The sequence below is a fragment of the Aptenodytes patagonicus genome, chromosome 4 (genome assembly GCF_965638725.1).
Source record: "Aptenodytes patagonicus chromosome 4, bAptPat1.pri.cur, whole genome shotgun sequence".
Lineage (NCBI taxonomy): Eukaryota > Metazoa > Chordata > Aves > Sphenisciformes > Spheniscidae > Aptenodytes > Aptenodytes patagonicus.
The window spans coordinates 20,180,457-20,207,817 of NC_134952.1; the positions used below are offsets into that span (position 1 = coordinate 20,180,457).

Here is a 27,361-nt window from a genome sequence, read left to right on the forward strand (position 1 = left end):
CTGTTCTGGTGAGACCCCACCTGCAGTACTGCATCCAGCTCTGGAGCCCTCAGCATAAGAAGGACACAGACCTGTTGGAGCGGGTCCAGAAGAGGGCCACGAAAATGATCAGGGGGATGGAACACCCCTCCTATGAAGAAAGGCTGAAAGAGTTGGGGTTGTTCAGCCTGGAGAAGAGAAGGCTTCGGGGAGACCTTATTGCAACCTATCAGTATTTAAAGGGGCTTATAAAAAAGATGGTGGCAAACTTTTTAGCAGGGCCTGTTGCAACAGAACAAGGGGGAATGGCTTTAAGCTAAAGGGGGGTAGATTTAGATTAGATATAGGGAAGAAATTTTTTACGCTGAGGGTGGTGAAACACTGGAACAGGTTGCCCAGAGAGGTGGTGGATGGCCCATTCCTGGAAACATTCAAGGTCAGGTTGGACGGGGCTCTGAGCAACCTGATCTAGTTGAAGATGTCCCTGCCCACGGCAGGGGGGTTGGACTAGATGACCTTTAAAGGTCCCTTCCAACCCAAACTATTCTATGATTCTATTCTATGATTCTATGAACAGAACAACAGACAAACTGAAAAGAAAGTTCATCTGTTTCTATATTTGATGCATTGGACTAGGTTTTTGGTTATAAATTTACATCAGAGGAAAGAAAAATGCCAGGAGGCTATGTGGAAAGATTTTAAAAATACTAGATAGCACACGAAATAGGTCTATTCCAGGAGTGGTAGAAAGCAGGAAAGAATTTTCATGGATGCTTATAGGAGAAAGATATATCCATCATGTGTCTGCTTACGGTTCTCAACACAGGAGCCTGGACCACAGGGCTCAACCAGAGCTGCCTGGTTCATGAGAGTCCCCTCAACTCTTCCAGACCGATTCAACAAGACTAAAATAGAAGTCCAGAGAGCCATACATCATTTAAAATTGCCTCATTATTTTTTAGGTAAAAACAGAAACACTGGGGTTCTAGATTTTCTTCCTTCAGCCAGCTGTAGCATGGGCTGAGAGCTGTAAGCAGAAGATGAAGATCTTCCTTTGGGTGGTCTCCCAGCCTCTGACACCCCACACTGGCAGAGGTGAAGGGCCCCTGACTCACTTGTTTCCAGTTCTTCCAAATACCCATTTGTCAAAAAGTGGCATATTAATCACCATGCTCCTTGTCCAAGGCAAACCCTGGATTCCTTGTCCTCCAAAGTCCCTTCCCATCCCCACTCTCCAAGTGGTCTCCCAGCAATTAAGTAGGGAAGGCTCTCCATCACAAACCCACTGGCATTCGGGAGGTGACTTCTCAGCATGTCCTAGCACCCTGTGCTCCCTACCAACCACTGCACTGCTGTGCAGGTACAGCACTAGGCCAGACTTGCACTTACGGTGCTGGAGCTTCCAGTTTGTGGCAAGATAGTGCTAGCAAACTTTCATTTGCTGCAGATAAAGCCGAGGGGAGATAAAACTTTCCTGCTAAAGCATGCCCCCCCAGAAACCCACTCTCCCCCACACCTCCACCTCCGGTCCTCTCCCCCGGTTCCTCTTCCTACGCCAGAGCAGGCAGCATGTCTGCCCCCAACCAGGCACCGCTGCACGCTGCCTGCATCTCTGCCTCCTGACAAGGGCAGCCCGACCAACACGTGCTGTTCCCTACCGGGAGGAAATGAGGTATTCCTCAGAGGTCCTCAATGGCATCAGCGTGCCCCATGCACACTGGGGAGCTGGGTCATCTCCCTCTCTTGTGTGACTTTACCTGGAGCACACCATAATTTCCTTACGCTTAGCAAGGAATTATCACTGCTCTTTCTCACTCCCTACAGCCCCAGAGGCATGCCATCTTCTTCCGTGGTTAAGTCCAATGAGTTGCCAGCAAGGAAGGGTCACAAAAACACTGCTTACCTCAACCTGCGAGCTCCTAACTGAATAGCTTTGCAGAGGCCACTGCTAATGACCATCACCTGTTTTATTGCGGCTGGCCTTGAATCAGCTCAGCAGAAAGGACTCATGAAAAACAGTATCCATCACTCCTGAAAACTGCCTGGCACATTATTATAGTGTGATAAGTTCAACTGCAGACCACGTGCATTTTCCAGCTTTGAACAAATGGCACAAGTCAATTCTCTATAAATTCAAAATGTATATTAGAACACGGAAACATATTTTAAGTGGGTTTCACATCCTGCCTCTCTTTTTCACCCTAACTGCTGGAGATTAAGCCTGCCACTTTGCTATTTCAGTCTTCTGCCATATAACAAGACATGAAGAGAGTTCATTACCCTTTGTCACCCCTGAGTCACCTGGATGAGAAAGGAGGAAACAACCCTGCGCCCGAGCGGGGATTTTGAGGGGGAAGGGAAGGGACGGAGGCAGGGGGAGGGCATATCGGGAAACAGCTTTTTAATTGCACTCCCTGAAAAATGCTGCTGTAGAGAAAATGACTGACGGAGAGAGCAAGACAGTCTGAAAGCATCCACCGTGCTGCAACCCACTCAGGGAGCTGAAGAAATAAGAGGCATTTTTGTACTCTGAGTGGCCTAAACAAATAAATTACAGTCTTGATAACCTTCTATTTCAGTGCTCTGCCATTTGTGCTACTCCAGTTGGATTGTGTCATTCCCAGGATAAATCCTCAATTGCAAGGGCTTTAAAATTGAGCTATAAAAATTTCCTCTAGGCAGAAATCTGGCAAAATGTAGCACAATGAAAAAAAGCAAAGGGAATCAGCCTAAAAATAGAAGTGAAGGCAAAAGAACTTGGGAACCTTTGGGTGGACAACAATTTGTCAAACTTTTCTCCCTTGCACTCTGGTAGACAAAAGAGAGGTGTGGGGCCAGGCTGGAGGGACACGCCGATAGCTCACCTGCAGTTTCTGAGAGACGTACCTTCACTGCCAAGGTCTGGGGAAATGGGACAGTGGCCAAACTGTCACTATTTGTGAGGGAGGTCTCGAAGAGGGAAGGATGAGGCAGGCTGAAAGATGTGACATGCTGCTCAGCCCCAGGCGATTCCCCTATCCAAAGGCCATCCCAGAAGCTGAGTTACTCCCTAAGCTTAAACTCAGCCTACCTAAATCCCACCTACAATTCCTATTCCTATGGTTTCCTACTGGCTGCCCCCACATTTGAACCTCACTGTGGTCCTCTCTATCCCTGCTGAGATGCCTTCAGAGACACCCTGCTTGGAAGCACTAGGCATGAGGTTGAGTCTGTGCTTTATTCCCTGATGAAAGCTTAGTTTCTCTGCATAGCTTAGTTTCTATGTGCAAATTAAAATAACATTAGTTGAAGTTTGCTGCTACCGGAACAACACAGGCATGGCCAGGAGAGCAGACTCACAACTGTCTGGAAGTTAGTCCACTGAACGTTCACCACATGATAGCATCTGAGGCAATGCGTTACTTACCTGTATTTACAAGAGGAAATAATGCCTCAAGTATATTAGAATATGCTGCAGCACTGAAGAATGATGGAAATTACACTGGAAAGCCAAAACAAAAAAAGCCAACCCTGTTTAAGCCCGTTCCCCCTGCAAAGTTGGGCAGACAGTCCTCGAAATGGGAGTGCTGCTTGGAAAACACAATGCATCCCCACAGCATCACACGTACTGCAGTGCCGCACAGTCATGAAGGGGCTGAAGGTGAGACTGCCAAGCCTTGCTGATATCCCTCCTATTTTTAAAACTGCCAACAGAGCTCGAGTTGGCTTCTCATCTCTGGTTCTCCCATGCTCCCCAGGAACTGTCCACACAGCAGGGACAGACATGCCGGCACCAGCTCTACCTGTGCAACAAGGCAGCAAGGCACAGGTTAAACCCAGTGCCACTGCCATCTAGACATCTTGTCACAGAGTTAGGCCCAGACTAATTTTCACGTGTGGCCACAACCCAATGGTAATGCAGCTCCAGGGCGACAAGCAGAGCTGCAGCAGGAGGAGCTGGCCTGACAGTGTACACCACCTTCTGTGCAGCTTTTCAGCTTGTTTTGGGGTACTGAATGAAAAAAATAAGGAGCCGAGCTACAGCCAGTGTTTAAAAGTAAACAATTTTTCAACGACAAAGTCTCTGTAATACTGCAAGCCCAAGGTAATGCTTTTTATACAGGGCAAAATGACATTCAAATTTAAAATACGTTTCAGCCCCAATAACTTAAGGTGTCGTTATTAGCACATGCAAAGAATATGAAACAAACGTATTTTCTTATCTTCCAAGCATTCCTCTAATAATATAATGTTTCATACACGTGAGGAGCAAGACATTTAGGTGGTGGCCGCCAGAGTTAATGACATCAGGTACTGATGAAACATCTCGGCATGCCCCAAAGTTATGCAAAATAAAGAACTACTGATTTGAATTGCATCCAACTCTGCAACTCTCTATCTTCAGGGCAATCCAAGAGTAGATTTGTTTGAACGTTTTTCATTAAATGCCATCGTGCCATACTAGATAAGAGATTCTATTTGTACTAGCAGCCACTTCCAATTTTTTGCCCCAAAATAAAAGAGGGTTTATCAATTCCAATCAGTCTTATCCAGAATTAGTTGTCAAGTTTCAATAGCTGGCATGGATCTGACAACATAAATTCAGCACCAGTGTCAAATGACTAATACAACCTTGTAGAAGAGGCCTGAATGTATAGTCCTGCTGGGATTGACCAACTACATTTAAAATATCAGCACTTTTATGTTATAATAGCTCCTATTAACAACAGTTGGCTGACATTAGATATATTCAGACTAAGCATCAATTAAAAAATTGCTTATCTGTTTGAAAATCTGGAAAGCAGGTATGGGTTCTCACATGGGCAGAGAGTAATACAAATGAAATAATTGCTGTGGTGTCCTGGGGCTGCATCACTTTGACTAATAGACACTGCTATTTTTCTGTCTTCTTTAAGACAAGACCCAACATATATATGTGTGTCCCTGTCATGCTATGCTGCATTTCTTAACAATCATCTTTCATTTTTAGAATAGCATCATTTAGAGGCCCTACAGAAAGCCAGGTGCCCATTATACTGGGTATTACGCAAACAAAATGTAATAAAATAATTGTCCCATATAGTTCACAGTGCAAGCAGCCATGAAAGGTATCTCGCATCATCCTATTTATGGGAAACTGAGGCAGCACTACATTCAGGGAATTGCCCAAGGTCACAAAACCAGCCACTCACACCTCCTGAATCCAGGGCTATAAAGCCACACTAGTAGTAAATGCTGACATCCAAGAGAACTCATTAAACTCATTAAGGACTCATAAACGAGCTGAAATAAGTGCCAACCAGTTTAAATGTTAAATAGGTCATCGCTAACTCTGATCCAAATGCTTTATTCTTCATTGTATCTGAGAATGATTTAAATTAGAAATACAGACATATTCCTGGGAGCAGGAACACACAGTTCCCTACCCGGCTGCTCTAATTGCTGCCCATCTTTATGCCCCACTGGCTGTCTGCCCAGCTCTGGTGAAGTTTTGGGCAGCCCTTCAGCTCGGTGGGGATGCGAAGGGTGTAGAAGATCACCTGCTCACTGCCCACCTGCCCCCCGACACTAGCCTGCAGCCCACCGCCACAGCCATGCTCCTGAGGGTGGGCATACTGGTGGGAATCCCCACAAAAAAAAAAAGACAACCCAAACCCTCGAACATCTCACAATGGTCAAACCTTCCGACCACTCAGCTATGCTGCAGAAGGGGAGATGTTTTTTTCAGCTGTCCTCTAAAGGAAAAAAGCCAGTCCAGGTCAATTTGTCCAAGGAAAGGTGCAAGTGCCCGCCTTGAGGAGAGAGCAAAGGGCTGTAGAACTTGAGTGGATCGAGATCCTTCCCTGCAGCTATCAATTAACAGTCTGAAAGGCAAAATTAAGGAAAAAATTCTTTTCCTCTGCATCTCCTATTGCATTAAGCAGCTGAGTATGCAGACATGTTTCTTCTCAGGAGGTTGGTAGGTTTTGGTTCCCACTGTCGAGCAACCAGCCCTCCACAGGCAACACCAAGGAAGCCTGCATGCCTGATAGACATCTTTGGGTTCAGCTCCAGAGGCCTTAGAGATGTCCATGCTGCGTTCTTATCCATCGTCAGCTCCGCTGCAGTCAGTGGGAGTTAAGAGCATTAAGGACCTGACACACCCATCACTTACCAGGGGTCTCTGGCAATTCTTCAGGCCAGTTAACTCAGAACAAAATCCTCTCTGAGCCAGCTGGGACAAGCTGTCCAAAAATAGCAGTCAACCTCTAGCCTCAGTTGCACCATCGCCTGTGTGAGGAACTTAGTTTCTGGTTGTCTGGTCAGATCTCCCATTGTTCACTTCATCTTACGTATTTTTCATTCATTAATGTAACAACAATAAGCTCCCAGTAATAGGATCTTGCCACTAGAAGATGATTTCTTGCTTTCAAGAATAAACATCTCAGTTTCACCTTCATGTTGTTTTTATAATACAGTAGGAGATCTTGATCCTGTCAGGTTTTATTTTCATCTCACTGACATTATTTCTTAATTAACAGAAAAGATAAATAGACAGATTCAACCAGGTGCTATGGCTGATACGAAGCACAGTTCCTCGGGAAAATAAAAAGAATCCGGTCAGAGAAGAAGGGAGCGTGCCTGGCAGTCATTTCGTGTAGCCAGCCACGGGCAGCGGTAGGTGGCCTTAACTGGCTCTCCCATTTGTTTGTTCTGCAGTTTTGCAGTGTCTTCCAGCTGTCATTTCTTTTTCTTTATCGTTGTATTTATTTTTTAATGATTCTCCACTGAGGAGTTTCAGCTAAGAGAACAGAGAACCAGCAGCAGCAAAGCATCGTCTCCCTCCTCCCCGCACGTGGGGCAAGTGAGGATTTTGCATTTCATACATCATTTACGGCATGCGGATGTGAGGCTGCCAAGAAGCCCGCCCTGGCTCAGGCAGCATCCCACCACCAGAAACAGCAGTTGGCAGCCACAATTCAGAATTTCACTGAAATAAACTGGGGGGAGAAGTATTTTATAAAGAACCACCACTTTCGGAAAGTCTCAGTTACTGCAGAAACGAAACCTTTTTGTTCAGTATGAATATTCTCTTTTAAACCAAACAGTCCAGCATATGCCAAAATGTTCTGTCTATTAAAGATGTAAAATGCACAATGCTTTGCTCCCCCCCAAAATAACTTATTTTTTGAATGTCAGTTTGAGGCATACCTCTTCACCCCAGGGACCAGTACAAGCACTGAGGAGTGCTTGATCCTTTCAAGAAGACTGAAGAAGTATTAGAAAAGTGCTGCTCAGTTGGAGGGACAGAGGCCAGCAACAAAACCAACCAAAGAAAAATAAACAACAAAAGTGAAGAAGTTCTAAATTTACAGAGTTTGACCCAAAGGAGAGATGTTAATGAGCAGCGGAAGAATACGAACAACACAGGGTGAAATTAACTGGTTTTCTTATTTGAATAAAAGAAAGAGGTTCTCTGGTTTCTGGGAGCCAGGGTTTTGGGGTGTAGACGCCTGGGTGCTCACAACAGGAGGTAATGGAACAGCCAACTGAAACTCATTTTCTTTGAGTTGGCTGAGCTGCTTCACTAGGGAACCAATTGAAGATGCACTCCAGGAAGAAGAAACGTGTCAAATAAAGGGGGTTTAGGAAAAAGAATCTGCTCAGGGACAAAAAGGTAAGGAAAGAAAAAAGCCTGTCCAGGAAACCACAAAGTTTCATGGAGCTGGTGATTATTTTCCTTTAATTCAGGCCACAGAAATGTTTGATCCTCTATATAACTGTAAAGCCTTGAAACGATCTGTCCTGCAAGGCAAATCTACTAAATAATGCAGAGTTCCCAATGGAAAAGAAACCTCCTTCCATCTACAGAGGGATTTTTAAAGTGCCACATCAGAGATCTGAGCTTTTAATTGTATCTTGCATAGGCCTATTGTTTTGTTTCAATAGGTTAAGCAAAAAGCCACAATGATTTAAGAGCATTCAAAATGAATGCAGGATAACAAGAAAGCCAAAATTAGAGGCAACAGCGTTGCATATCCTTAACTCCAACATCTTACTGTGTAGGCAGGATCTCACCCTTGGATGCTGGGTCACATATGGTCTTAGAAAGAGCAGGACCTCTTAGGTTTATAGCTGAAAATCGAGCAGATCAGTGACTCTGTGAGAAACACACTGCTGGTTAAAGCCGAGGAGCACGCTAAGCACGCTTCTTTCAATACAACACGGAAGACACAACTCATACCATTTCTTGGTGGTAGCTGGAAACAAGCAATGCCATCATTCAGTGACACCACCACTCAGGGCGGGAGGCAAGGCTGGGTCAGATGCTCACTGGCATTTCTAGGATGCATACAGACTGGATGCAAGCGGACACCCATGGGGTGTCCCCTGAGTGGGGGCAGAGGGGGACACAGAGCTGTGTGGAGAGGCAGGAGGTGGAGCTGCCCCGTGATAATCCCCACACACCCCAGGACAATCGAAGCAGGCACGCAGACCCCCAGAGTCTGCCCTGTCTGTTAGGGACCCCCGGAGCACGCAGCAACAAGGCTGGCAGTCATGGCAGCCCAGTGGTGCCCACCACTGCTGTTAGTCACACGTTGTGTCCTACCAGGTGACGTCCAAGCAGACCAGGTCAGCAACCCCAAGCAGTTGGGAGCAGCGCAGACCTCTCCTGGCCGAGCAATCCACCACTCCACCATGCTGCCTCATTGTTGTCTCCTCTAACATCCGCTCGTGGAAAGAAGAGAGGGAAGAAGCGGGATAAAATTATTTCACTTTTTCTTTCTGCGTTTTGCTTCTATGATAATAACAGAAGCAAGGCCATGGTTTGCAAATTTTACATTATTTTCTCTTCCAGTAAACCTACAAACCAGTAAGCAAGGGAAATCCATAAGCAGGAATAAAAGTGGAATTTAAGAGTTTAAAGAAATAAATTAAGACATTAAAAACAAGTTCAAGCATGTTTCGCCACACAGAGTTTGTGTTAGTATCTAATAAAATTTAATATATCCTTAAATTTAAGCATAGAAGACTTTGCAGGATGGAAGGAACATACCATTCAAATTAATTAATTTCTGTTACTCATAGCCCTTTGATTAACATCACTTCAATTGGAAGAAAAAAGCCCATCTTTCTTTTCCCTCTTCTAGCTTTTTATAGTATTTTGCATTTCTTTTTCATGCAATGAAGTCAGCTACCCCTTTGTTTACAACCAGATCCACTCCATGTTCAAAATCCCACCATGTCTGAAATTGCAGGTCATTTAAGAGGCAGAAGAGGTTGATTTAGAGAGGAGAAATGGGGAGCAGGGAGGAGGGGCAGCTCTGTCACTGCTTCTGCAAAACTTACACACAAGGATGTATATGGCAGTCAGAAAAAGAGCTGTGGGGAAATCTGTGCTGGGAGATGAGGAGCGAAAGGGGAAACAAAGGCTCTGGAGGCACTGCTGGGTTATTATTCCCAGGGATGAAGCGATGGACAGAGCTGGAGCCTGGTACAAATTGACAGTGGGAGCACCACTGACAGCTGTTGCTGGGGATCCCCACGGGCTGGGGACATGTTTTCTGTAGGGTTGTACAGAGAGTCACTGTCCTGGCGCTTGATCGATTTTATCTGGGAGCTCAACAATTAATTATGAGGCACAAAATGAAGCGAGAAGATCATTTGTCAAGGTTTCTGTGTGCTAGGTGCAGCACGGGCACCGGACACAACAGGCTTCCCAACGTGGCTTCTTTCACGTGTTCTTCTTCAAGCTGCTAACACTGGTCTTGGGCTTCCCATCAGAGACGTGCCAGCTCAGCCCTTTCCTTCCCCGAAGGCTTGGGAAGAGTTGTGTCCCCAGCCTCTGCCCAGAGAGGAAGATGCCCATCACTCTGGACACCGAGCCTGGCAGTCGCAACAGATGCTGCATGGGGATGGCCGCCGGGATTCGAGCGAGCCCCTCAGGACTGTGAGTTACATCAGGGTATTTTTGACTCCCAGGATCCAGAGGGCCCAAGAGGTGATTCAGTGCCACCTCCCTCTCCAAGCCACATACAAGAGATGGAGAGCAGAAGGAACATTTTTTAACGAGCTGGTAATAAACTGGCCACAATCAGAAAAGCAGCTTTGTTTGAGATTATATATACATATATCTGCAGAGAAACCCTTAATAAGATCAATACTCTTATTGAGCACATTTTCCTCAGTATGTGCTTAGCCTTTCCAATAAAATTATTCGTATAAAGCATATTGAGCAAAGCACGGACTCTCTGCACTCAATACATATTTTGGATATTCAGTACCCCTTCAGATGTCTTCCTCCTACCTGGCAGGTCAGGCTACAGCATATCTCTTCATTCCCACATCTGAGTCACCCAACGAGAATCACCTTCTGTGTGAGGAGATGTACATTTACATTTTGTCACCCTCCAGCTTACACGAAATGGCACCATAAATGTAGCTGGCACAAGGCAAGCTGTCACGAAACGCTCACATATTTGCCTTGCTCCATTTTATCTGCAGAGGTGATCAAATGCAAACTAAACTTATTTCAGTAAATCTCACCCCGCCCTAGGAACAGTGCTCCTTTTCTTTGGTTCTTCTTAGAGTCGACCTAGGAAATATCTGGGGTGTTTGTTTATATAATTTTGCTCTTGTCATGCAGGGCCAGCCTGCCTCTGATGCCAGAGCTCCTGTCTGCCTGCCAGTCTCACTTCTCTTTTGCAGACACTTCATCCCGCTGGAATCAATAGGTAAGAATCAATAAAATGCAAACGTTGCACTTTACCCTGGCTGCTTCAGACTGCCTTCCTCCAGCCCTGGAAATGCTGCAGCTCTCCCTTCACAGCCTACATAAAGCAGTTCAAGGGAAGAGGAAAGAAAGGTCCTGGGTGACCGATAGGCAGGAAAAGCAGGGGGGCTTGGTCAGCTCCCAGCCAGTGGCAACGCACACATGGGTGTCTTTTTTTTGCTGGTACTCTACTGCTTCAGGAACTGGCAGTGCACTGCGATAGCCTCCCAGGGAGCAGGCTTTGCACAACACCAGCAAGAGCAAGGGCAGTCTTGGTGTACTTTCAGAAAAGCAAAGCCTGGAAACTGCTTCTCTGAGCTCGGCAGACTTCAACCACTGTCCAAGCCAGATGGTTTTAACCAGTCATTGTTTCATCAGTGCCAAAAGCCATACTCATTCATCACTACATTTTTAACCCCAGCTCCTTCCTTAGTTTCTTTTTGACAGACTGCTGCCACTAACAGCTTCACCTTCTGCAGTTTCCAGACCCCACAAATCACTACTGGCAGAGTAGCAGCTCAATAAAACAACCCAGTTGTACAATTCTCTCTCTAAACTGGCCATCAACCATACAGACACCTAAATAAGCCAGTCTTTCCGTTTGGGATTTCCAGAGAAATCATCACCCACATATCACCCCAGGCACGCAGGGGGTGAAGGACCATGGCAGTGGGCCATAGCAAGGCTGTGGGAAGCATTTCTTGCCTAAGTTGCCACAAGGCTTATCGATTTGAATGCTCCTATTGTTCCAGTACTTGTTTAGCCTTAACTTATTCTGGTTTATTTCAAACAATAATATAATTTGTATGGGCATGATGCATTTCACTTCACTGAGAAGTTACGGTCTCCAGAGACTCACACTAAAATCATACTGATATTGTCAGCAATGTAATTGCCACACAGTCCCCATAGACTTCTATTGAAATTGCTTTCCTCTCCTAATCTCAAGTAGTAGGAACAACATCCCAGCAGAGACTCCAAAGACTTGCAATGGAGTCATGTTCCCATCATAAATGGTCTCATAATGATCCTCTTCAGACATTCTTTGAAACTGCCAAGAGATTGGTGCTGCACAGTATTTATTTTCCACGACGTTCTGAAAAGGACATTAATGTTCTCTCCCTTGAATCCTGGAGCTCACGTCCTATTAAAAAACTTTATGAGAAGTAACTACTGCTTCACTGCAGTCCCCCACAGAGCCTTCAGTATATATATTATTATTTCAGAAGCTTCACTACTGAGCTGCAACGAAATTAGGAAACATACCCTTTACCCAACAGACTGGAGCGGATCCCAAGGATCTGTTTTGCTCTGTGAAGTAATGATGAGAAGAGGGGAGAGGGGAAATGTATTCTTTCACCCAGAAAACAGACTATCTCCTTCGGAGCCATGTTGTTCCATGCACGACAACCCTAACAAAAGGGTTAGCACACTCAGTGATAAAAGTTGCTGGATTTGTACAGTGGAGGCTGTAAAGGTTATTTTCCTCCTTGTTTTCCCTGGTTATATATTATAGCCAGCAGGCCAAGTTCACCTGAACCAGTGACATGCTGAGAATGGGGATTTAAACCCACCTGGGTGTAGGAAGAAGCTTAAACTGCAGGATGGAGGACAGATCCTAAATCTGGTCCACCTCTCTCTATCTTTGACAACTCTTCAACTCAGAGAATAAGTAATCAAAGTTTCTGAATTTCTGGAGAAAGTTGTTTCCCAACAGGCAAGTTGAACATATGCTCAGGTTGCAGCACAATGCAGATTTTGCAAGAAGCTTTTGAAGTCCTTGGTCTCAACGGGTTTTGAGTGGGAGTATCAGCAAGGTTTTCAGTCATCTACTGGGGCATTTCGTATTTTATAGAGAGAGACATGTAATTCATGGAGAAAGAAGCACCAGAGGTGAGCAGAGGTGTAAGGGTCAGAACTCCTAGATGCCTCCCTCGTCTGTCCTGGTCCGAGGATTCACGTGTTGCTAGCACTTGATGGCTTTCAGAAAGCCATCTTAGGTGCCCCAGACTCCCCATCTGCAAAAGGAGGGTAATACTACTTACCAGTTTCAAGGATAACTGTCTGCCACGTACGACACAGGAGATTAAGCTTTAATTGCATAAAGAAGGAAACTAAGAACACAGAACAAATTATTCTACCTTCTGGGATATCCAACTATTCCTGTGCAGCAGAAAATGGAGGAAAAACCCTTTAGTCAGTTTATACTTACCCCAGCTATTTTACTCTGGCAGTCATGTGCTGAAAATCTCATATAAATGTCATCTCTAGCCTTTGGCATGATATTAGATGGTACAGAGGCATTTCATACTGAATTGAAGACTTCTCTGAGTTTAAAATAAAGGCTGATCAGCTCCTCATAAAAAAACACCGGCATAAATATCTATTGCATATATGTCAGGGACATGAGATGTCCCCTGAGTCAAAGGATCTACTTGGAGAGTAGTAAGGACAGGATTTTTTCTTTTGCTTGCTACACAATTTAGGAAACTTATGATTATATAGCTGCATGTAAATGTAAGATATAATTACTATTAATAACAATTCTTTGAGCACTGGGGAGAAATGGATCAATGGTCTCATCTTGGTACCCGTCAGTACCTGATCTTTACCATGAAAACTTACGAGCCAATCTACATAGTGAATTAACTGAGTCCCAGTTTATACACATATTTACTAGAGAAAGAGCCCTGATCTGCTGCCATTTCACGGTGCAGATCTTAAAATCAGCAAGCATTTTAGTTTTATGGCTGAGTAAGATATACTGTTCAGCACTATATGCTTGTATAATATTGAATATTGTAAACTACACTCCGGCTTACACTGGTCCACTGTAGGGTAAAAATAATAGTAGCTACATCTGAAATTTAACAGTCTTAAGGCTTTGGCACAAGCCAGTTTGAAATACTAGATTATTTTTATGTCACTAAATAGTTCATTGTTTTGTTTTTCATTCCTAGTCAAAATTGCATCTTTTCTACCTGTTAATGAACCCTGCCTAAAGTAGACATTTACATTCAGACTATTTACCTGATGCATAATGCTTTATGAAAAAATCAGCTCCAAATGACACCGCTAGAATTTTATTACAGACTTTTGGTGCAAATAATAAAATCTTTCTACAGCTAATGAACTGCCCAACAAAGCAAGTTTGTTAGTTAATAAAAATAAATGCTTTTAAAAACAATCAAGAGATTAGAAAAATATGGTTTTCAATAAAGACCTGTTTGTACATTTTATATTAATTGACATACATTACTTTCAGATTTTCTGCAATTCTAATAGTATGGAAATAAGCATCAGGAATATTGGCTTTCAGGATAACTAATTTATATTAGAATTTTTATATGTATGAGAATAAACAAAGACTTCATTATTTCATCCAGTAGGAGAGACAGAACATCTGTTAGCAACTCAAAAGATAGATAGATAAGCACCTAGTGCAGACCTACCCTGGTAGCAAACACTCTCCTCTTAGTCTTTAAGGTTTGACCTTTATTTTTTAACCTTCAAAAGACAACATTAAAGACATAGTTGGAGGGCTCAAAAGAAGGCAATGTTTGCCTTCATGGAGTAAGGGTCTTCACTGATCATTCACATTTGTAAATATAGCGCAGTACCAGCAGGTACTGCCAGTTTCTTCTCCTGTAGTCTCCTGCACTCACTGGAGAAGCTCTCCTGGTCTTTGCACTTACTCCTCTGTTAAACAAGGATCATGCCAAAGTGGTGTGCTCGTGTGCATGTGTGTGTGTGTGTATGATACACAAGACAAAGTTTTTTGGGGTCATGGCCTCTCTGCAAGTACTTTAAGACATTTATGCTTTTAGATCAGTTAATAACACACATACTTAATGCCTGAAGAGCATGAAGATTTAACTTCCATTCTAATTCTCTGTAAGAGATTAGCCTGAAATCTGTTCATCAAAATATCTGGCCAATAAAAGCGAAGGGAGATAGTTTTCACAGTTTCTAGACAGAACAGACCATGAGATTATGCCACGCGATCTCCGTTACCCCACAGGCTATCGCATTTCACACAGCTGCTCTACATTCAATCCAAAATTTCAGTTAAATTACAATAGCTCAGCTCTCAGATGACCGGAGTTAAACACTCAATAAACAGAAACTAAAGCTCCATCAAATACCAAAGACCCTGCAAATAGGAGGAAATCGGGTAAGATCCTGGCAGCAGAAGAACAACCCAGGAAAGGTGACCACGCATTCACATCTGTCTGACCTGACAGACTTCTTCCCATCTCCACAAGATGATAAACAAGACTATGTCCATGTCAGTCAAACACAAATAACGTGGCTCGGGAGCGAGCATTGGTACCCCTCTGTTTCAGAGCCCCACTTCCAAGTGTGGAATACATCAGGCTTTAGAGGCAAACAGTTCTTAAACAAAGAATAAATTCAGTTAATTGTGGGAGGGGGAAAAAAAAATCCTGCTCCTTGCAGGTGACTGGCTGGAGTCCTGACACACAAGACTTTACTATAATCACTTTCCTGAGGTGGGACTTTAAGGGTGATGGATGTGCTGAAAGCAGTGAAGGCAACCCAGTTCTGCCCACAGCATGCAAAGGAAAAAGGGTAAGAGGTACCCTGAGCACAGAGCTGAAGGAAAACACACATTCGTACCTCACCATGACTCCAAAGGGCCATAGAAACTCTCCTACAGCTGAAAGTAACTTCTTCCAAAAGGACATTCAACTTAATCTCAAAAAGCACAAGCCATGACAAGTCCCACCCTGCACCTCATAGCAAACATAGCGTTCAACTGCCCTCATCGCTCACAAAAAATGTGTGTTATTTCAAGCCTGAATCTGACAAACTTCAAATGCCAGCCACTGGATTTCTTTGTGCTTTTGCCAGCCAGACCAAAAAGCTGCCACCCCTGATTTCCAGCTAGCATTACTTTCCAGTGCATGTTCCCCCATCCTTTTTCCAGCTATACACGAGCTGTTCCTCATCCTTACTTGGAGATCAATTATGTGCACATACCTTGAATTTATACACAGCTCATCCTGAAGACACCAGCAGCTTTGCACAGTCAAGGACTGCAAGTCCAGGCGTGACTTAGATGAGGCTGAAGGTGATTCACGGGGCAAAATCCAGGGGACAACTACCACTGACTTCTAAAGGGCCAGGATTTATCCAGGCTAGTAGTTTTAATAGTTAATAATTCCACTTTAATAATTCCACCCTTTTCTCAAGAGTGGGAATTTCAACCTGTGTCTTGGCAAATTTTCATCTCAGGTAATTATGTTCTGCCCTCTTAAAATTCCTTTGAAGTTTCACTTGGAGAAGTTAACCTCCACGTCCCTTCCTGATGGACCTGCAAAGATATGAAGCTATGAGGGACTATCCCAGAAGCAGCAGCACCTCAGTGATGCACAAAGGATCTCTCCGTGAGCAGGTTACGAGGCACTCTGGTCTCAGAGGGAGGAAATGTTAGCTCAGAGATAGAGGAACCTGCAGCAATGCTCTTGCAAAGGACACTGCAATAAAGTTAACAAGAGATCTGTGAACATTACAACAAATTATGGAAAAGCAAAATATAAGTTCTTTCCTTGGAAAGACAAGTGTTAACAGGTTTCTCTTCCCATTAACAAAGCAAAAGCCTACAGGTTGTTAGTATTTGCACAGTAACCTTCAGAAATCTTCCCAAAGAACAGGAGATTAGCACCACTCGCACACGCGTTGCTCAGCTGTAACACAGCAGCACCTTATGTACTCATCTATGAAATTACAGCACTCTGTATGTACACAATCAATGCGTAAGTGCAGTTCTTTTTCAAGGGCAGTAAAACCTGAGAGTTGCACGACCAGCAAAGTGAGAAACACAGCGATGTAAAAACATCCAAAGACTTCGCGTTACTTTTTAAGAATTAGTGGTTTATAGTATAAATTTATTGATGCTTAGAACTGTTTTGAACTGATAAAATATTTCTTTAAGTGCTGCATATTTTCATTTTAAACATCTTTTCCCAGGGTAGTTAAAAGTATCCTGTAAGGAAAGATGCTCTCCATTGCAAAATCAATCACCTCATTTAATACAATCATCAAGGAATGTCTTTATTAATGATTATTAATCATACAAAGCAGATTATATTTTAATATTCATAAACACTACACTCCTTTGCTGGACTGCTACTAAAAAGTTCAAGCAGAACATGAGACCATTTTAAAAGGGGCAGAAATAAAAATTGAAAATATTGCATATTTTTATTTTATTCTTGGTGCTAAATTTATCTTTAACAAAATATAGAAATCACTTCTAACTATCCTATGTTCAGACCATCCTGAAACTGCATCTTCAGAGAAAGCTATTCTTGCAGCACAGCAAAATCTCCTGAATTCTTTTGCTGATTTTCTCACATAATATCATTTGTCACATCCTCAGTCTGGCATTAAAGACTGGTGGTAGATACGTCCTGGAGATGCCCCTCTATCTCCTTCCCCAATGACATAGTTCCTAAACGGTTGGCTTATCATAAACAGCTGTCTCATAGATGGTTAAAGGCATGTGAAGTTAATGCTATCCTAAAAATACTAAACCCTCTTGCCATGCTATCATTCTGCAAGAATGAAGGCTTTTTACTGTTTAATGTTTGTTACCTGGAGAAGTCTACCATAGCTTGTTTAAATTTAAAAAGCCCAAACAAACCACACGATATGCAAATGAAAATTCCCTCAACTTCAACAACTTTGGTTTCCACAGTTCCCTAAAGGTGTTCTTCTCATGGAGCAGTAAAATGTGCCCTTATGACAGGAGAACGGTCCACTTCCTATTTGGGTAGAGAGAGAGGTTCAGGCAGGTTTGGGGCTGCAGCAAAATCAGATCCAAATGAAATGCTAACTTGGGCAGAGCCCCCCATACACGTTTCTGCACTGCTGCCCTATCATCATTTTCATCTTCTGCAGCTGCTTGAGTGTTCTGGTCTGAGATGAGAGTAGGAACCCTAAATTCAGAGGGAAAGACAAGACTCACTTTTGGCATTTTTCCCTTTTCCTCACCCATTCTGTTGGGAGAGAAAAAAAAAAGGTCAAGTTGATATGAGAGTGAATTCTACTTCTGTAGCCAGGATTCAGAATTCGTATTTGTCTCTGGAGCTTGATTCAACAGGAAGTATCTTGAAGCGAGAAGCCTCTAGTGTACAAGCGTTTTAAAAGATGTGCTCAGTGGTTTCATATTTATTTTTTATTGCTGCCTTAGAAGAAACTCCTGCCAAGATATCACACTTTTTAAGAAAATGCAAAGCTTCCCTTAGAAACTTTCACTCCAGTGACATCTTCTGCTCTCACACCCAACCTTATCCTCCCAAAACAGAAAAGAGATAAAGAGCACGTAAGACATTCCTTAAATAACAAAGCTCATAAGCAACTCACAGTGCAAGTCCCATAGGTCAAAATCCAGGTGGCATAAACATGGGCGTAAGTCATACATTTTGGGCATCACATACATTACAGGGCCAGGAAGAAAAGCAATTCACCTGAGGGACAGGCGAGTGCGCAGGAATGCACCACATCCACTACATGAACTTGCACCATCCTGCTCCTTGCTGCACCTTCAGACACTGTCTGAAGACACAGTGCGTAAGCCTCACTCCCAGGAGATGATCTAGAGAAACATCAGCATCACTCCTGATTTGCACCTGTGACCCGACCCATTACAACCCAGTTCTTCCCACGTCTCCATTGCTGTTCACGTTCACCTGCTGTAATACAGCCCATCTTCTTTACGCGGCAAGGAGTAGAATCCTATCTTCTTACCCTGCAGTAAGGCCCCCCATTCACCCTTACCACTGTGTAAGCAATGGTCAATATTAATAATAAATCCACCAGAGATGAGGATGCCATTGCCAATGAGTCATACCTCTAACCAGAACCCTGGAAAAACAAACTTATAATCCCTTCAGTCCTTTTTACATGACTGAGCCACCTTCCTGGTGTAGCAAATAAAGATCAAAAGCATTCGGTTCTGCGGGGGTATGCACCAGGAGAAATAAATATGTTGCCACTAGAGAACCTCTGTCCCTTATTGAATACTGGAGCACTATTAGGCACATTGGTAGCATCCATGATAAATACAGTGCTCCTAAATTTGAAAGACCCATTTAAAATATTCCTAGACACAGTGAACATTTAACAAGTTTATACTGAATAGCGTAAAAGAAAACAGAACAATTTGGTTTTCAAACACCCAGCACTGATACTATTGACATTTAGCTCCCCCCCAGCCTTAACCTTATCTTCTTTGTCCTTGTCTCTCCCATTATTCTTCCCTTCTTTGTTTACTTGTTCTTACTTTTCTCGTCCTGTCATTTACACAGTAACATTATTTTAACGAGTACATTTGAACAGGAACTACAACAATTACTACATCATCCATTTTTGCTTAGCCTTTATAAAGAAAGGGTGAGGAAGGAAAGTAAAAGATTAAACGGAATGCAATAGTTTCGAGCTCTTTGCAAAGTGCCACTGCATCTCAAGTTAAACCTGCTCTGCAGTGAATGTGTAAAATATATTCAGTGCCGTATAAGTAATGACATATCAATTAACTGTGTCACAAGGTCTAAAAATATGCAAATTACTGTACTTCAATTAGAAAAATCTACATCCTTGGAGAATATTGTAAATCAGGAAATTTGGGAGACATTAAGAGTAATCAGTGAAGGAAAGCATGCACTTTTCCCCGTATCCTATTTTTATACATACATAATGAAATAATTATAGCTACACTGTATTTATGCCTCTGCAAAAATATTAAAATCTTAAGATCTTTACAATGATAAATTTAATCCACGTTACGTTTGCAGACAACATTAATTATATGAAAAAGAAATCTATTATCATTCAATATAACTAAGTTGAAACTAATTTGGACATGTAAATTAGACATACGACTTTTCCACAGTACCAGTATATTAGAAAACAGAAATTCAGGAGAGATATATAGATTAATTAAAGAGGTTGCATATGTGAAAAAGGCAAGTATGTTTCATTTGATTCTATAACCAAAAATACATATTGACAAAAAAATGTATATATGCATTTTGAGAAGAGAAAAAGAAGATTTTTATGTTTTAACAGCAGCTCTTCAATGATTATTTTTCTGCTAGGAATTCTACATCGTACCCAAAGCCTATCAGTGCAGGGTGTACACCTGCAAATGTGTATGGCAGTGTCAGTTTTCAAAGACTAGGTCATTCACCACTGTAGCAGCCGTGGTGATATCTTTTGTTTGAAATTCAATTTGCATCTGTTTCAGAGATGCCATAAGAATGCATATAAGGAGCAGGCACATGACTCGGATCTGCAGTAGCTCCATTCCCCACAAGCTACTGTAGCCTTCAAAGGACTGTACAGTCCAGCAGTAGACATTTCCCAGTACTGCTCCAGAAGATATGGAATGGGCTGCCCTTGCCTGCTGGTTTCTACGTGCTGGAGAGCCTATTCAGAAGCACGTTTGTTGTTTCTTGTTGACCAGAGAGTTCTCATCTCCTGGAAGTGCTGCTGATGACTATGAGGTGATCAGGACCCTGTGAGGTGTTCAGTGTCTTTTGGCACGATGCTCAACTCCACCGTGTCTGGGTCACCTCCCAGAGAAGCCACCATGGTTCATTCACCAGCCGGCAGGTGTTAGGAAAGCAGGCTGGGAGTCCGCAGGAGATGGCTGGGACACATGTGGAAGGTACAATTACCCAAGCACATAGGTTTCCTTGCAGCCACAGGCATACAGGGAACACACACAAAGGCAGCCAAATTCACGCATGTATGAATTGCAGAGGTGAAGCAGTCCAATATTCCATCATTAAAAGTGCAATTTTTTAAGTACCAAAATTATGGTCTTGTACTTGCATTTATCTGAGGAATCAGGGGCACCCAGTGGCCAGTGCAATTTATCACAGGTAACCAGGAAGGATCAGCAGCATGAAAGACACAAAAACAGGACTGAGTCCTCTAAGCACCTTTGACTTGGGAGCCTAGGCCACCAAACCCTGACAAAGGTGCTCAGAGTACTGCAGAAGGGGCTTTCCCTACCAGTTTGTAAACATGAGAGGACTACAAAGCTCTAGAAGGCTCAAGACCATGTGGGCTTATTCCTGGGGTTCTCTACAAGTCACTCAGGACTCAATCCTGCTCTTAACAAAGATGACACGTTTCCCCATTGACTTCGAGGAAAGCAGGGACCAGCCCTTCATGGAGCCCATCTTAAAAGCTGCCATTGACCTATGCACACTGCCACTATTAAAATAGTATCATACACATGCATCTGTCTAACTGGATCGGATTTCTCCTTTTAACAAAATCAGAGCTACACATGGATTTAAAAAATGTATATAGGCCAGTTTTACTTAAGCAAAGGAGATTTCCGATAAACATGCAAATAGGAATTTAAACAGCAATTTAAAAACCACGGATTCAATTCTCATTACTTATGCAAACTATCATGGTCTTGTCATGGTTTATTTCTCTGCCTTATCATTTTATCTATGGTATTTCCCCTCTGTCGCTGTATTTTCTTTTTTTCCTGTCATCTACATTTTCTGGACGCGTTTTTAATGTCCTCACCTCCATATTTTAACCTTTCAGGTAATACAGGATTTACAGCAGCAGGCAGGGAACAGGCATGCACATGTAACTAAAGGCACCTCCTGTAATTCCTGGTACATAATTGCAGGGAACAGAAAACTTAAAGATATTATTGGACAAGTAGTTTATCATATGAACCTAAGGGCATTTATAGGCTACAAGCAAATAACAGACAGACAGACAGATTTACAATTGTACTTATACATCTTGAAACTTTAAAAAGCTAGTAGTGATTATTTATAAGGAATAGCTACACCTCCTTTTAAAAAAAAAGACGATTTCTTTTATGTAGTTCAATCTGTGTTATATTTGTTTGCCATATTTCTGTTTGTCATTATAGCTGAGGGAAATACCAGAATATCCATCCTTCCTGAACTGTAGGACAGCTATCAGATAAGGATCAGAACAAATTCTAAAAAAAACCCTCACGAGTTATGATTAACTCTATGTAAAAAGAGGACAGGCAAGGGGAAAAAATACAAGGAAGAGAAAACCATATCACCATCTACCATTCCGGGGCGGGGGGGGAAACAAAGAAAAAAAAGACAAGCAGAACGAACGCGAGAGACAGAAGTATATACTGTAAATATAGCATATATTTTATTACCGCCTATGTGCTGCTACATCCCAAGACCTTGCAATTTAGTTGCCTATTATTTGCCTTTAAACATTAGCAAAAGAGATCTACCATTTTTGAAAGGTAATTATACTGTAATGCAGATGGCAGTAAAACAATTACACAAGATAAGCCCTTGCAATGATCTTTACAAAGCAAACCAAAAGTAGTACTGAATCATAAAAGACCCAACGTGGAGAAGGCTGCATTGCAGCACTACCGCTCTGCTACTAGTTCGCCTGCAAAAGTGGCAGAGCAATATTGCAAACAGTGTAAGAAGCAGACATAGTGAAGGTTAAGCACTTCATAAGTTTAAAGGATTCTTAATCCCAGACTAATCCTTTACAGTTTCTATTTGGTGTAGATCCCAAAATACTCCAAGTGCTACAGAAACGCTTGTTTGGGGTTTTTTTCCTCCCATACAGAGTTTAACTTTTACACCCTCCTGCTATCCACAAGCTCCGTTGGCACACTGTCCTTTTAACAAGGTTTTTCCTGCCTCCTGAAAGTTGTTGAGACACGGTGAATGCAACTGCTGAGGAATCATTAATTACTATTAATAGACAGCTTTGGAGATGAAATGAACTATAACAAGTAGTTTGTTTGACTGTCACATCGATGCACTTGGTATTTTTATGACTTGTTAGTGACTCAGTGGAGATTTCAGATGGCAAAAGGTGCCTCGTCAACCCACGCTGATTGAGATTGCCAGTTCCAAACAGATCGTTCTTGTTTTAAACCTTGACCAGCCATCCAACAAATCAGGGTACTCGCTGGTGATACATTACAGATAGGAGCTAGCATCAGACATGCAGGGAAAAGAGGACGCGCAGGAGATAGAATCTGATCTTTGCTATTTTCCAGTGCATAAAATAACAGCTTGTCATCTACCTTTTGCAGGTCATTTTTATCAAGTTGCAGGCCAAAATGAAATTTGACCTCCATTTTCCAGCTAGCACGGAGATGATAAATTTAATGCAGACAGTGTAAATGAATGGTATGCTACTAGGGAAAAGTCGAATTGGTAAGAATTATTAGTGGTGAAGTTTTTGCCCCTATATTTTTCATTCTATTTTTCCCCTACAGTTTTTTGTCATCCTTTTCCTGTATTTTTCTTCCTCTTTCACCACAGTCTGACCTCTTTTCCACCTGGAAGGATAACATTTACTGCAGCCATGCCCTGGTCACCGCAATCACATTTCTCCTCCTGGATAATTAAGAGTGCAGGGCAGCAGGGGCGCAATTCTGCAAACTCGCCCAAAGGACTCAAAAGGACTACTTTTATGTAGCACAAGAGGGTAAGCCAGGGTAAAGCCAGCAGATACTTATGTAGGGCTTTATCACACCACACCCGTATTATTTCCGTATTCCTCAAGGAAAAACATGAAAACAAAATGTATGCAAAGTTACGCCCACCGATGACAATCTCATAAGCCCACACCTATCTTTACTCACACGCAGCATCAGCGCTTGGGCTATAACCTCTTCAGAGCAATCTGCTTTCCATTACAGGTTAATAGAGGAAAGGTCCCTGGCCAGAACCTCTGGCTACAACCACGGCTGGAAAATAAAAACTTCATCAGTTTGCAATAGATCGTTTTAAACCTTGACTGGCCTTCCAACAAAGGCAGTTCCTCTTTGGCAGCAGAGAGCGAGCCTTTAGACCAACAATCCTCTTCCATTAATTGCTTTGTTGAAGGAAAAGAAATGAAGACTAATGGTGGACCTGGTGGACCACTCCACCTGGCTGCAGTTTCCATGCACAGTCAGCTGTCCTAGAGAGTCTTACGGTTATCTTGGATATCTCTCTCGATGCTATTTGAAAATAGTGACTTACCGCCAATGTAAATCTGATACTCCCTTGTTTAAGAAAATGTGGTTTTATTATTAAAGCAAGATGCCTCACTGGAGAAAATTTAGTACCGCAGAGAACAGCCATGGATATATTTCATTATTATTATTGTATACAGGGTGCACTGCTTGTAAGAGGAACATCTGTGCTCCTAATTTTATTATAACTTCCAGTATTTACGATATTCAGTGAGGCAAGCAGCATGCACCATGTGTGCATCTGAAAGATGGGGACAAGAATGGATACATGACAAACTCCCGAAACCCAGCTGAAACTCTGCACAGCTCCACCTATTTCTCTGTACCAGAGAAGGGGCACCTACATACAACAGGGCCATAAAAACCCGATGGAGACCACAGCTGAACTCACTGGGCCAGAGACCTTGCATTTCCAGTGGTCTCCCCCTCTGGAATTCACTCTCAGTGAGGAGATGAGGTTGAGCACAAATACTAAAACTATCAGACTGCAATTCAAAGCTGGCAGTGGATCTTCTACATTACTAAGTGCTGAACAGTGGAATGGCCCCAGGAGTGTAATCCTGAATTAAACTACACGAATTCAAGTACCCATAAGCAAAAGATGTATAACTGAAGCAGAGGGAATTAGAACTAGTTCCTTCTCTTGAAGGAACCAGATGCTTTACAGGCATATTGTAGTACCTCTCTACCATGGTGACAGATGTCTTAGTGATTCCTATAATTGGTGATGATGACGGTGATAAAGGTATGCTACTTTTATCCCACTGGACTGACAAACATTATCTTTGAATCTCAGAATCTGGAAAAAAGAGAAAAAGCTGGATACCAGTTCTGTGACAAGCAAACATATCAAGGGAGAAGTCTGACCTGCCATCCATGGAAAAAGAACATCATAAAAAAAATCCTTTCCTGCTACTGCAGAGGAATAAGGAGTTATGCTGGGAGGGAGGAAAAAAAATCCTGTAAATACTGTTTTACAAGTCCTTGCGGTTGGCCTGTTCCTCCATGTGCTGTCGCAGTGATGTATCATACAGCTGTTTACACACCCACTGATCTGAACTAATTCCTCTCCTCTCACACCCCAAAGGAGGCAAGGCAGGTCAGAAAATTTTACATTTTAGACAGCAGTTAGAAAACTTTTCCCCACAAGTACACATGCTGCCCTCTGTTTATTTGCCAATGAATCCCGCAGCCTGTGTGCTTCCCAGGCACGCTCCTGGCTCCTATCTAACACTCCTCATCCAAAGGATGCCCAGGAGCTAGGGGGGGTGGAGATGAGGGGAATGGATGGCAGAGACTGGCCAGGCTCCTATCCAAATCCTTCCAGCATCTCCTTTTGCCACCGTCAGAGGCAGACTACCAGGCTAGGCAGCCCACAGGTCTGACCTTGTAGAGCATTTCTTGTACAGTGCAAACCTCCCAAGGGAAACTCCCATTCGGTCTTCTAAGCCAAACACTACACCTGTGGGAATATCTTGTGGTCACATATTCCAGCCTGCAACCTAATTTTCAAAATGTAATCATTTGCCAGAGAGATCCTACACTGCAATCATTCAGATAAAATATCAGTCAAAGAAAAAATAGAGTCATATTAAAATAGAAGATGAACTAAGCAAGTGGAATAAACCACGCCTAGGTAAAGGCATCAGGACTGCTGGAAAGAGGGAGGAGAGCGTCCAGGCAAGGACCAGGGCCAAGCCTTTGTTTGCTGCTGCGCCGACACCTTTGTGATGAGGTCCAATGCAGTACCCCCGCTGCAGTAAGAGGGCGATTCTGCTGGTGAGTGCTCATTTCTTTGGAAATAAAGGGGAGAGCTGCATGTACAAAGAACACCGTACAAGCTGGAAAAGAAAGAGGGGAAAATCAAGAAATTAAGAGGCAATGTACAGGAAAGGAGCCGAGTGAATTTGTAATAAAGTTAGGTGGCTCAAACCGTGCTCTGAACATGCCTTTGCTGCCGGCCAAGGTCCCACAGTGCTGGGGATGAACCGGGAACAAGGTTCCCCCTGAGGCACACGGGGTCTCGCCCTGCGTCTACAAGGCGAATGATCCCCAACCAGCACAGCCGTGCAGGTAAGGGCAGCGGCGCGAAGGCAGCCGCGCTGCCAGAGCTGTGCTTTTGTTAGTGTTGCTTCTTCTGCAGGGGAAGGGTGGGGGCTGCTGTAATAAGCTATCTTGTCAAAAAGTGCGGTTTTGCCAGGACAAGCTATTTCCAGCAGTCCACCCAGGACTGCTTTGCTGTTGCAGTGTGTGGGTATAGCTGCATCAGCAGCCTGTTCCTACTGGAGACAGAGCTCCAAGGCTGCTTTCCACATGGAAAACGGCCGAATGGAGGGCAGCTGGCTTGCCGCTTCACCTCCTTCTATTCCCGGACCCAGTAATGCAAGGGAGCCAGCTTCCCAGCCATTTTCTGATGTTTCTGGCAGAGACAGGTCATACGAGAGAGGCCGTATGGCTGCGCAGACATATGGATCAGGATTTCAGGCATTGTCTGACACAGAGAGAGAGCAAAAAGCATCTGTACGACATTTAATTCATCCATGGAACTGGATGGTGCAGGATATTGCTCAGGAAAAAAAAAATTAGTAAGATGGGGAACTGATGTGTTTCAGTAGAGATCGATTTGAGGAGAATCACAGAGGGGCACATCAAAATTGCAAAGAGTTGTTTTGCGGCTGAAAGGAAGAAAGACTAGAGGAATGACGAAGCAGCTGGCCTTGACCATCGCTGGTTAAAATCTGCCATCGCAGAGAAGGCAAGAGGCTATTCCACTGTAACTGTTCCCATTTGCCTATATATTGTGAGATTTTTTTTTTCAAAATGCATTCTAGATATGTGCTGTACTGCAAGCTTTACTAATAGCAACTCCACAGATCTAAAAAGCTGCGTTCGACAGGTGGAAGTACAGTATGTCCAACACCCTTTCCCATGCAGCCTCACCCCTGTCATCTGCCTCATACAGCCCTACAGTCCAACCGCAACGAACCACATGAAGATAAAATTAGCCGTGATCTTCATATTGTATGATCCATCAGAAGTCTGCTATCATCACGGAACAGCTGGAACAATTTGTGGCTAAGCACTTCAGCAACAGACTACAGCCTTGCTTATATCAGGATTTTCCAAATACAGACTAGATCAAAACCTCCTGATCCGGATATTAAAAAAATATTTCTGAACAGAGAGGTTGCAAATTTAGCTTCCTGCACCCATGAAACAAAGTAAATAGATACGTTATTCCATGTCCTTTAACTTCTGTGGTCTTTATGGAGAATTTTTCTCAGCAAGTGAGACATGTTCATCTACAGAAAAATGAGTATTTTGAGACAGAAATGGAAAGAAGGGCAGGCCAACACCTCCCTTCGAATTTTTATGAATCTTGCTAATGATAACCACTGAAAATTCAGACAAAGACGGCAGCACCTACACAGACACTAATACCACAGTTACAAATTTCAAGTATTTCTTGTGTAACAAAAACCAGCAATTTTTTAACCTGACAGTATTGTGCAGCTAACAAAAGGCAGCAGCTAAACCACTGCAAAACGCTGCCCCAGCAGCAGTGAGCTGTTCCCCTTCTGGGTCCGAACGGCACTGCCGCAGAGCAG

At 43.2% G+C, this 27,361-nt stretch overlaps 1 protein-coding gene across 1 annotated transcript in view; it reads right to left on the reverse strand.

Moving 5' to 3' along the window:
- The window catches only part of PPARGC1A (PPARG coactivator 1 alpha), a 383,797-nt gene that overhangs the window by 213,496 nt on the left and 142,940 nt on the right, over positions 1 to 27,361 (reverse strand). The window lies entirely within an intron of this gene.